Raw genomic sequence first — 12,837 nt, 5'->3', positions numbered from 1 at the left:
AATCTTTCACCCCATGGTGTTAGCCTTCATTGATGATCCTTTCCTAAATCAGTTGCTAGAGTGGTGGTTGCAAAATGGTGGTATTTCTATCACTTAGTTGGCATCATTTGCATATCCTGGTTTAAACTTTGTGTCTTCCTCATGAAATGTTTGGCCTACAGATGTTTTGTTGGTAATACAATTACCCTTCAACGATGCTTACTCTGTGCTTTTTTTTAAAAAACTCTGTGCTTTATATCCATTATTCCCTAAAATCTCTTCAGTATCCCTTCAGTGCAGGATTCATCATCTCCATTTACAACCGGGATTAGTGGCTTAGAGACTTGCCCAGAGCCAGGGTTCAAACTCACTCTATTAACCACTTTGCAGTATTGTCTCCCTGCATGATGGTACTTTGTTATTTTACTATTTATCACTAACCGTAGATGTCACCTTTTCAGTGACCAATGCGGCTCAAAATGGGCCATGCTGACCATTCCCACAGGTCAGTGACAGCATTCTGATGCCTGGCTGAACAAACAGCCCCTCTGTATGACTGACCTGGGATCAAGGCTTCCATGAGTTCTGGTTGGTTGAATTTATTTTATTGTCTGATTGGTCCATGGGCTTTATATCTTACAGAGTATTCAGCGTTTGGGGTTTAACAGCTGACAGCATCCAGTTTTCTGGATCCCGGTGAGAAAATAATACCCAAACCCAACAACTTCCCTAAAAAGTGAATGAACCCAAATGCACCTTTATGGTGCAAATGTCAGATGTGTGAAATTCTCAGGTTGGGCCAGAAGGGTTTTAACTGGGGTTTCTCTGGGACCAGGACCTGTACAAGATTCCGGAAGGCAATCTCCCACTGCTGAGACAGAAATGATGAAATTGTGCAATGCCACAAAGCATCCTTCACGTTCCTGGGATCTCTGACGCCGTCTTGTCTGGCCAGGAAACTCCTCTAAGCTAAGACTAAGGCAGCTACGACAGAATCGGGCAGGAAGTGGGGCTTTCCAGTCTACAGCAGGATATTTTGCAATTTCAGTGACACTTTTTGCAACAGGGGTAATTCTGAAGCAGGGATTTCTTGTCTTTTTTTTTGTCTTTTTTTTTTTTTTGCGGTACACGGGCCTCTCACTGTTGTGGCCTCTCCCGTTGTGCAGCACAGGCTCCAGACGCGCAGGCTCAGCGGCCATGGCTCACAGGCCCAGCCGCTCCACGGCATGTGGGATCTTCCCGGACCGGGGCACGAACCCGTGACCCCCTGCATTGGCAGGCGGACTCTTAACCACTGTGCCACCAGGGAAGCCCAAGCAGGGTCTTCTTGAAAGGCAGTGTTTTGTTGCCACTGAGGCCATTCTAGGTCAAGAGAGGTTCACAAAGCTTCCATTTTTTGAGGTTCCAGTGATTTAAAATGAAGAAATGTGAAAATAGGATTATAGTCCTTGGGATGCATTTTAAATGTTTGATTTAACAAGTAAAATGGATTGTTGATGAACTCTTCTTTCTTGTACCTCTGTGGCTATACCTTTGTAACCTTCAAAGCAGATTTCAGCCCTGTACCTCTGTGCCTTTATTTGGGGACATGACAAATCTAAAACCAATGCAACTGCTGCAAAGGGTCCAACTTTTGCTCTCCTCCTAAGTGATGCACAGCTCAGACACCCGGATCTTTTCTCCATTCCTGGTCATCAGGGGTATCACTTTCTACCACATTCATTTTTGTATCATTTTGGGATTTTAAAATCAATATGTATTACTTTTATAATAAAATAGTTTTTAAAAAGTATTTTATAATTAGCTTAGCTTCAAAGCTGATTTCAGTCCTGTCCCTGCAACCATCATGATAAAGGAGGTTTACTGTATTTGAATATAATACATATCTCTTATTAAGAGAATGGAAAGACCTGTTGAGAAGATCGTGGAAGAGTTCCTGTGTTAACCTGGAACTGAAAATAATGGATCCCATTGTGACCCAAACTCTCCCTCACCCACCAGTATATTGAATTTTAAGGGAGAAATCTGAGACTTTGAGAGGCTAACCATTTAAGTTCAAAGTGAATTTCCAGGCAATGAACTTCCCTCTGAGAAACATACTGTAACTGTGGTGTCTGAGGGTGAACCAAATTCTGGGACAACCTCCGACCTCCTGAGCAGAATGGGAAATCAGGGAGAGGAAGCCAACTTCCCAAAGTAGGTTGCTGTGGGTGGTTTGACCTGTCCCAGGTGATGCAGTAGTGGTGTCAGAATAGGTCTCCAATCGGCTGACCAAATGAGAGCTTTGTTTGCACTATGGTAACCTTAAACAAGAGTGTTTATAAGTTATAAAGTGCAGTACACATTATTCTGATTGTTAAATCTAGATGGAGAGTAAGTGGGTGTTCATTTTACTCTTTAAATTTTCCTATGTATTTGAACATTTTTTTTTTTTTTTGTCCTGTCCGCATGGCATGCGGGATCTGGGATCTTAGTTTCCCCGGCCAGGGATGGAACCTGTACCCCCTGCAGTGGAAGCGGGGTCTTAACCATGGACCGCCAGATAAGTTCCAACATTTTACAATTTAAAAAATTGAAACAAAAATTTTTTTGTTCTACCAGTGTTTATATTGACCCTATTAGGAGGCTGGCCTTGAGCATACAGTCCCTGACAGCCAAAGGCAACTGCTTTCCCTTCCCCGCACCATTTGAGGTTCGGTTTACATAATCCTGCCCCCGCTCCCAACTCCCACCTCCCACCCCTGGCAGAGCTGACCCCTCTTGCCTCGTGCTCCGGTCATTCCTGTTCACCACCTTGCACTGAAACTGTTTATGAGTTTGGAAGCTGCCCGGAGTGGTGAGGAGATATGGGAATCCAAGATCTAGGACCAGTGTGACCTGGGCAAATTACTCGACCTCTCTGAACTTGTTTTCCTGTCTGTCAAACGGGTCGTTTCTGGAATTCAATGAGATGATTGCAAGCGCGCCTGGCACCGTGGGAGAAATGCCAGCTTCATTCTTTGTTGTCCAGCGCCTGGCACGTCGTGGGCGGTGTCTACGGAGGTGGGCAGGAGCGGATTGTCTGCGGGAAGAACGGCCCCAGGATAAAGGGGAAGTGTCTGCGCAGGGCAATGACAGGCGGGCAGGCGCTGGGGTGGAGACCCGCCCAGCACACCATCCCTGCCGGGACCCCGCGGGGCCTGCCGGAGGGAGGGAAAAGTCCGAGATGCGCGACTCACCCCGGGGTCTGTACCCGCGGCGTCGGCGTTTGTGCCATGACTCTCTGAACTGCATCTCCCAGGAGGCTCCGGGAGTATGAAGAGCCAATCGGAGGGTGGGTCGGCGGGCCCTCCGGCACCTACAGACAATGGCCTATAGCTGCTTCCCGCCCGAGCGGCCGCACTCCTGGCGCTGAGGAGGAGCGGCCGAAGCTGCTGGTGTCCCGGACACAGCGCTGGGAAGTGGAGTCAGCGCGGCACGTGAAGACCCCGGCTCGCGGGATCCGGCGCCACGGGCTGCACTGGGGCCGTAGGTCCCCAGTCTTCCGCCCCTGACAAGCCTATAGATCATGTTTTACGGCGAGTATTTACCGAGTGCCTACTGTGGACCTCTTACTGTGTCAGCAGCGGCGAGGGTGGTCACGGCAGGTAGTATCCCTGCCACAAGGCGCTTATCTCCTGGGGAGGAGAGCGGTGGGTAAACGGTAATTTCCAGTCCCGGTAAGAGCTGTGAAATGGATCATTGAACCCCAACACCAGCACTGCCGTCTTCTCGGTTTTCAAACGCTGACCCTAGGAACCCTAGAGTGCAGGTTCTTAAACTACTCTGTATCATGATTCTTTTTGAAAAATCTAGTGATATGTTTATGGACCATAAGGGTAGTGTTTTTTGTTTTTTGGGGTTTTGTTTGTTTTTCGGCAGCGCCACGCGTCTTGCGGTATCTTAGTTCGCCTGCTGGGGACTGAGCCCAGCCCGGCAGTGAAAGCCCAGAGTCCCGACCACTGGACCGCCAGGGAATTCCCTTTTGTTTGTTTTTCTTGTGTGTGTGTGTGTGTGTGTGTGTGTGTGTGTGTGTGTGTGTGTGTCCAGAAAAAAGCACATGCATCTACAGTTCTACAGTTTCGTATATCATTTCAGGGGGTTCATGGACTTTCTGAAGTCCACCTGGAGAAATCTAGCAGGGGTCTTTCGACAGACACTCCTCCCCCCAACCCCCCGCCCACGTCAGCTAGAGCAGCTCCTGCTTTTTATTTCATTTTATTTTATTTATTTATTTATTTATTTTTGCGGTACGCGGGCCTCTCACTGTTGTGGCCTCTCCCGTTGCGGAGCACAGGCTCCGAACGCTCAGGCTCAGCGGCCATGGCTCACGCGCCCAGCCGCTCCGTGGCATGTGGGATCTTCCCGGACCGGGGCACGAACCCGCGTCCCCTGCATCGGCAGGCGGACTCTCAACCACTGCGCCACCAGGGAAACCCTTTTATTTTATTTTTAAATTTATGTATTTATTTATTTTTGACTGCCTTTGGTCTTCGTTGCTGCACACGGGCTTTCTCTAGTTGCATAGAGCGGGGTCTACTCTTCCTTGCGGTGCGTGCACTTCTCATTGCGGTGGCTTCTCTTCGTTGCGGAGCATGGGCTCTAGGCGCACGAGCTGCAGTAGTTGTGGCACGCAGGCTCAGTAGTTGTTGCACACGGGCTTAGTTGCTCTGTGGCATGTGGGATCTTCCCAGACCAGGGGTGGAACACGTGTGCCCTGGCATTGGCAGGCAGGTTCTTAACCACTGTGCCACCAGGGAAGTCCAGCCCTGCTTTTTAACTGTTTTACATATTTCACCTTCAAGAAAGATTTCCTTCGATCTAAATCTACTGCAGGAGAAAAAGAAAAAGAAGGAACACCCAAATAGATGGTCTAGCTGTAATTCTAGTTCCAGCATTCTGTTTGTTTTAAGTCCTTCCCATCAAGACTACCTTCTAGTCTCAGGTAAACATAACCAGTCTGAATTCACCAGCATGGTGGTGTGAAGGGCACCTTCTCATTCAGATCCTTGTCATTCTTCTGGAACATTCCCCTGCCTACCACACTTGCCAATTAGTTTGAAACTGTAAACAATTTTTTTTCTGTTTTGGCTGCCTGGCTTGCGGGATCTTAGTTCCCCCACCAGGGACTGAACCTGGGCTGGGCAGTGAAAGCGATGCGCCCTAACCACTGGACTGACAGGGAATTACCAGAAACTGTAAATAATTTAAATGGCTATCACCCGGGGACCGGCTTAGTAAGTTTTGGTGAATCCATCCCATGTGCTGCGCTGCATCCCTTGAAAACAGTGTGGTGGATTTCCATGTGTTAATGTGCAAAGATGGTCAATATATATTATTAAATGAGAAGAGCACGTTTACCATACACTGTGATAGTATAATCCCATGTTTGTAAATAATGGGAAAATATTTTTAAAATTTAAATATCTGAAGATAGACTCAAGGAATAATGTGGCAACCTCTAGAGAGTAGAATTGGAGGCGGGGGTTGTGCTTTTTACTCTATGTCCTCTATACTTTTGTGTGGTTTTCAATGAGTAAACATTTTATGACACATGAAACATAGTCTGTGAATTTATTTTCAGTGTAAAATAACAAGGCAAAACAGAAAGTATACCAAGCTCCGTCTTAGAGGAAGACTTTCATGCTTTGCTTATTATTTTTATAATAAAAACTTTCCCAAAATCTCGTTAACAGGAATATTTTTCACTGGATTGAAGAGGATTAGGAATGGTTTTTAAAAAGCAGTCTGGGGCCTCCCTGGTGGCGCAGTGGTTGAGAGTCCGCCTGCCGATGCAGGGGATATGGGTTCGTGCCCCGGTCTGGGAGGATCCCATATGCCGCGGAGCGGCTGGGCCCGTGAGCCATGGCCACTGAGCCTGCGCATCCGGAGCCTGTGCTCCTCAACGGGAGAGGACACAACAGTGAGAGGCCCGCGTACCGCAAAAAGAAAAAAAAAAAAAAAAAGCAGTCTGTGTTGGGGCTTCCCTGGTGGCGCAGTGGTTGAGAGTCCGCCTGCCTATGCAGGGGACACGGGTTCGTGCCCCGGTCCGGGAAGATCCCACATGCCGTGGAGCGGCTGGGCCCGTGAGCCATGGCTGCTGAGCCTGCGCGTCCGGAGCCTGTGCTCCGCAACAGGAGAGACCACAACAGTGAGAGGACCGCGTACCGCAAAAAAACAAACAAACAAAAACAGCAGTCTGTGTCCATAGAGAAACAAATATGTGAACTTTTCAAGTAATATGTGAGGTTTGCCAATACTGAAGGAAACGCAGAACAGACCTAACTCTAAAGTAAACAGACACACATATAACACTGCAGGCATCAAATTAATGCAGACACAGAGTCTTTAACAAGAGCATAAGGGCTCATGCCTTAACTCCCCTGAAGATATAGAGCAGAAGCTTACATTTTAAAAATATGGTTGAAATAAGCTAAAATGACTGAAATGATATTTGCTCAGCAAAGCCTTAGTATCTGGACAAGTTCCTTCACGCACAGATTAGTATCAAAACTCAGGTGGCATTTCACCTGCTGTCCTATGGAGGGTGCCCTCACACGTGGTCTCTGGGGCTGCAGCTGGAAGCACAGTAGACACCACCCCACTCCCATCCCCACTCACAGTACAAGCCTCCACCAAAGCCAGCAGCTGGAAACAATTCTTAATGCTGCAGGAAGTAGGAGAAAATGACTATGTGAGTCAAAGCTAAAATTGGACATCAAAGACCACAGAAAAATATTTTCCAAGGCTGATGTGATGGTGGACATGGGTGGGGGTATCAAAATTCCAAAAGTCATGGCTTTGGAACTGCAATGAATGATAACATATACTGAGCACTTTATATATACCAAGTATCATGTGAGTGCTTTATATGCCTTCATAGCGCAGACTCTGGGGTCAGACTGCCTGAGTGAGAATAATGTCCCTACAGTTAAGCAGCTGTGTGACACTGGACGAGTGATGTATCTACTTACTTAATTCAGCCTTGACAAAGAAGGAAATTGTGTTACATGCTACAGCATGGATAAATCTTGAAAACATTGTGCTAAATGAAATAAGCCAAAAACAAAGAGACAAATATTTCATGATTTCACCTATGTGAGGTACCTAGAATAGTCAAACTCATAGAGACAGAAAATAGAATAGTGATTACCAGGGGCTGGGAGCAGAGGGTAATGGGGTAGAGTTTCAGTTTGGGATGATGAAAAAGTTCTGGAGATGGATGGTGGTTATGGTTGTTGTTATACAACAATGTGAATGCATGTAATGCCACTGAATTGTACCCTTAACAATAGTTAAAATGGTAAAATTTATGTTATGTATATTTTACCACCTCCCCCCCAAAAAACTTGAAAAATGCACACACGCTTTGCTTCAGTTATTCCATTTCGAGGATTCTATTCTAAAGAAATTATTGAATGCACACAAAAGTTGCATTATAAGATGTTCATTACAAAATTGTTCATTAAAGCAAGAATTGGAAACAACCTGAATGTCCATCAACAGAAGAAATAGTAATTATGTTACACCCATACTGTGCCATACTGTGCAGCTGTTAAGAGTAAGAAAGGCCTATTCATCTAGATTCAGAGGTTTCAGAGGCACACTGCAAAGTTAAAAAAGTCTGGGAAAATATTATATATGTAGCATGATAAATACATATAATGAATATATATACATATATACATATGTAAACACATCAGAAGGAGACTGGTAGGATGTACAACCGTTACCTATAAAAAAGGGAGCAGGGCTTCCCTGGTGGCGCAGTGGTTGGGAGTCTGCCTGCCGGTGCAGGGGACACGGGTTCGAGTCCCGGTCTGGGAGGATCCCACATGCCGCGGAGCAACTGGGCCTGTGAGCCACAACTACTGAGCCTGTGCGTCTGGAGCCTGTGCTCCGCAACAAGAGAGGCCACGATAGTGAGAGGCGCACACACCGTGATGAAGAGTGGCCCCCGCTCGCCACAACTGGAGAAAGCCCTCACACAGAAATGAAGACCCAACACAACCATAAATGAATAAATTAATTAAAAAAAAAAAGGGAGCAGAAGTGAAGCGAGGGGGTGATGGAAAAGTTTCCTCGTTTTCTTTGTATCTGTCTCTATTCTTTGATTCTTGTACCATGACCATTCGTGTATTACTGTTGTTCTGGTTATCTTTTGCTGCATAACACCAAAACTTAGTGTAAAAACAATCTTTTTATTATAATAGCTCATGATTTTGTGGTTGGGATTTTGATCAGAGCACAGCAGGGACAACTTATGTCTTCCACATGACCGGAGCTTCATCTAGGGTGACTCAGATGTCTGGGGATCACTGGAATGGCTGTAATCGACTGGGGTTGTGTGTCTGAGGCATCAGTGCTGGCTGTCTGCAGGTGATTCTTGGGTTCTTCTCCCTTCTCCCTGTCTGCTGGGACTGGAATGTCGAAAATGGCTTCTTCACTCCTGTGTCTGGTGCCTGGGCTAGGATAGCTGGAACAGCTGGAGATGACTAGGCATCTCTCTCCATGTCTCCATAGCTTGGGCTTCCTTGAAGCATGACAGTCTTAAGGTAACCAGACTTTCTAGATGGAGGCGGGTATTCCCAGAGCTAGCATTCCAAGAGGCCCCAGATGGCAGCTTCAAGACTTCTTATGAAGTCCCAGAAAGTTACTTCCATTTCATTCTATTGCCTAAGCAAGTCACTACAGCCAGCCTAGATTCGGGGGAAGAGGATTTGACACCCCCTGTCAATAGGAGGAGTAATCATGAAGTTGCAGCCATTTTTTAACTTACTACACTTAGACTCTTAACAGGAAATTCAACCTGACACATGATTTATAGTAACCTTCATTGAAACAGAGCACACCTACCTCTCACATGTCTTTCATCAGTCATTACAAACGTACAGCCTCTTTGGAAATCTTCTGCCAGGCCTATTGCTTCCTTCCAAGTTTCCTATTAATTCTTCAAATTAATGTCGAGATCAGTGGTTCTCAATTTGGGCTGCACATTAAATCATCTGGGGAGCTGTAAAGAATCCTGATGTCCAGATGCCAAATACATCAGAATCTCTAGGGGGTGGTACCCAGATGCTATAGTCTGAATGTTTATGTCTCTTCGAAATTCATATGCTGAAATCCTAATGCTTGATGTGATGGTATTAAGAGGTGGGGCCTTTGGGAGTTGCTGAGGTCATGGGGGTGGAGCCCTCATTAATGGGATTAATCCTCTTATAAAAGAGACCCCACAGAGCTCCCTACCCCTTTGACCATTTGAGGACACAGAGGTTGGCAGTCTGCAACGTGGAAGAGGACACTCCCTTGACCATACTGGCATCCTGATCTTGGACTGCCAGCTTCCAGAATGGTTGGAAATTTCTGTTGTTTCTAAGCTACCAAGGATGTGGAATTTTGTTTTGGAAGCTCTAATAAACTTAAGACATACCAGGCATCAGAGGGTTTTTTTAAAGCTCCTCAGGTGATTCCAATGTGCACATGGCTGGGAAGCACTGGTCTAGATTATAACTATTCCAGTACCAGTAGTTTCCAGAAGCAGCGCCTTAGCACGTTAGCCAGTGATCATTGTTGGCAAAGCAGTGGATTGGCTGTGTGGACCTGGTCATGGAATTGCAGGAAGCCTTGAGAAGCCTTGACTGATGATAAAAGGCTGGGTCCTCCCTTTCCAGGGATGACTCCTGTTCCCCATGGAACCCCGCTTTGACTTTACAATTAAGGAGGTGGCATCTTTCACCCCCTTGCTACAGCCAGCTGCAAGGATGAAACAACTTGTGAGCAGGTTCTGCCTGTGCTCGTCTGATTTTTAACCTGTAAGTCCTTTGCTCATGGGCCTTGTTGAACAAAATGGCTCAGGACAGAAAACAGCACTTTGGGGAATAACATAAATCCTACAAGCTGCCTGTTTACTTCCCAGGGGAAGCTCTACCCCATTGGAGTTGCCTGATAGACCCCCAGGGATTTTGGCAAACCCTGAGTTTCTGGGAGAAGAACACAGAGTGGAGCCTTTGGGAGGAAGACTCAGGTTAGTGGCTCATTTTTCTGCCAGCAAGTTCTTGAAAAAAAAATGCAAAGGTTCAAAGCATACTCCCAGCATCTTAGAGCATACAGAACTGACAGGAAGACCTGTCAGGGCCAAGGCCCCAGGTCCCTCCCTGCCCCTTGTGTTCCCCTGTGCCTTCGCCTTAGCAGAACCTACAACTTTCTTCCTCTCCTTTCTGGAAGAGAGTTTTTCTTGAGGCTGGAGTGCAAGCCCTGCTTCAAAGCAACAGTGAGATTGACTGGGATAACCTTGCTAATCATGCCATTATGCCTCTTTCCTTGGAGATAGATATATTTTTAATGAACTAGTTCAAATACACAGAACATAAATACCTATGTAACCACACTCATAATTAATGTTATGGTGTCTATTTGCTTGACTTTGTTATTTCTATTTTATAAGAAACATCTCTGGACCATCTACTTGTATTGCTGGCAGGGTAGTCAGATGTCTTTCATGGCCTTCTAGAGCTAGTTCTCCCAGCCAACAAGATGGAAGGTGCAAGGCCTTTTACCACCTTGCCTTGGTCATTGTTGGGGGCTCTCTAGCATTTGGAGGACCCTGAGAAGAACATCTTAGAGGAGGAGTGCCACCCTGTCCAGGGTGAACTGTATTTCTGGGGAGTTAGGGCAATGGAAGTATGCCCCACTCCAGACCAAGGTGAGGGCCGCTAGTTCTCTGCTGCTGCCCTTCACTCTCCCTCCCCCTTAGGAGGAGCCCCAGTTAATATAAAATGCAAAATAGGGATGGATAGGCCTCTCCTGGGGCCACTTGGTATGGTCTCACCTATATGAAAGGCCTCAAGTTTTAATTTATTTTTTCTTGGCCTCGCAGCATGTGGGATTTTAGTTCCCCTACCAGGGATCAAACCTCTGCCCTTTGCATTGGAAACGTGGAGTCTTAACCACTGGACCTCCAGGGAAGTCCCAGGGCCTCAAGTTTTAGATTTTTGAAGTTATCTCCAGTCGAACACCCGAGTCATATTCTTGTGTTCAGTGTTAAAGATGCTAAATGCAAATACGTAAAATATATCACAATTTTAATAATATTTTAATTTTTTAGGAGCCTTAAAAATGTGTGGATAGGGCTTCCCTGGTGGCTCAGTGGTTGAGAGTCTGCCTGCCAATGCAGGGGACGCGGGTTCGAGCCCTGGTCTGGGAAGATCCCACATGCCGCGGAGCAACTGAGCCCGTGAGCCACAACTACTGAGCCTGCGCGTCTGGAGCCTGTGCTCCGCAACGGGGGGGGGCCGCGATAGTGAGAGGCCTGCGCACCGCGATTGGGAGTGGCCCCCACTTGCCGCAACTAGAGAAGGCCCTTGCGCAGAGACAAAGACCCAACAGCCCAAAATAAATTAAATAAATAAATAAATTTAAAGAGTTAAAAAAAAAAAAAAAATGTGTGGATAGGCTTTGCTAGACCTCTGGGAGGCCTTGGCAACCGGAAAAGACAGGACAGAGGCTACCTATATCATTCTGGGGAGAATTTCCCTCATTCCAGTTGTTAAAATGCCCAGATTTAGGGGCTGAATAAACTGATTATAAGTGCTAAGGAGAGGCCAATAGCTGAGCTTCCCTTCCCACCCCATTCTACATCTTTACAGGAGACTTGAGAGGAAGCTGGGAGCCAAGCCTGGAGGCTTAAGTCTGAGCTTTGGGTGTTTCTGAGATTATTCTGCCCAGATCACTAGGCTAGAAATGTGAGAGGATTTCACAGTGGGTACTCATTTCAGAATTAAAGATCATGGGGGACTTCCCTGATGGTCCAGTGGCTAAGGCTCTGTGCTCCCAGTGCAGGGGGCCCGGGTTGGATCCCTGGTCAGGGAACTAGATCCTGCGTGCTGCAACTAAGACCCAGCACAGCCAAATAAGTAAATAAATATTTAAAAAAAAAGAATTAAAGATCATGAAGTTTCCTGGAGGGCCCTTAGGATGGTTTTTTGGGAATGTGAAAATGACTAGGTAAGCAGGGCAAAGTGTCCTGTATCTCACTCCCTACCATACTGTGAGCCCCTTGGAGGTGGATTCACCAGTCTATTCCTTGACTTCCTTGATTTTAGCCTATACAACATCCTCAATACACTGAAAGAATTACTGCAGATTCTGGAAAGTCACAAGTGAAAAAAAATCTTAAAGTGGCCCCTGCAGGATTTCTCTGCTTTCAAGAGACAAAAAACATGGCATCTTAAGAAGAGGACTGTCTCAGCTAGAGAAAGGGATGAGCCTCTCCTAGGTCCTTTAGTATCCTATTTTTACTGCCAGCTTTAACAGTTAGGCAGTGATTAACAATTGCTATATAAAATCCATACAGGGGTTCCCTAGTGATCCAGTGGTTAGGACTCTGTGCTTTCACTGCTGAGGGCCTGGGTTTGATCCCAGGTCAGGGAACTAAGATCCCACAAGCCACATGGCCCATCCAAAAAAAAAAAAGATCCATACAGTAGGTTTTTTTTGTTTTTTTTTTTTAATGTTTGCCGCGCTACCTAGAGGCGGTACACGGGCCTTTCACTGCTGTGGCCCCTCCCGTTTCGGACGCGCAGGCTCCGGACGTGCAGGCTCAGCAGCCATGGCTCACGGGCCGAGCCGCTCCGCGGCATGTGGGATCTTCCCGGACCGGGGCACGAACCTGTGTCCCCGGCATCGGCAGGCAGACTCCCAACCACTGCGCCACGAGGGAAGACCCTGTTGTTTGTTTTTAAAACCTCTTAGCAAGGGAAGAGGAAGCTAAAAAACAAAACAAAACAAAAAAACAGAAGGCAGAATTGGGAAGCAACTTAAACTCCTCCGTCTCACTTCCCC

The sequence above is a fragment of the Mesoplodon bidens genome (genome assembly GCF_964165515.1).
Source record: "Mesoplodon bidens genome assembly, chromosome: 15".
NCBI lineage: Eukaryota > Metazoa > Chordata > Mammalia > Artiodactyla > Ziphiidae > Mesoplodon > Mesoplodon bidens.
Note: the sequence above shows the minus strand (reverse complement) of the source record.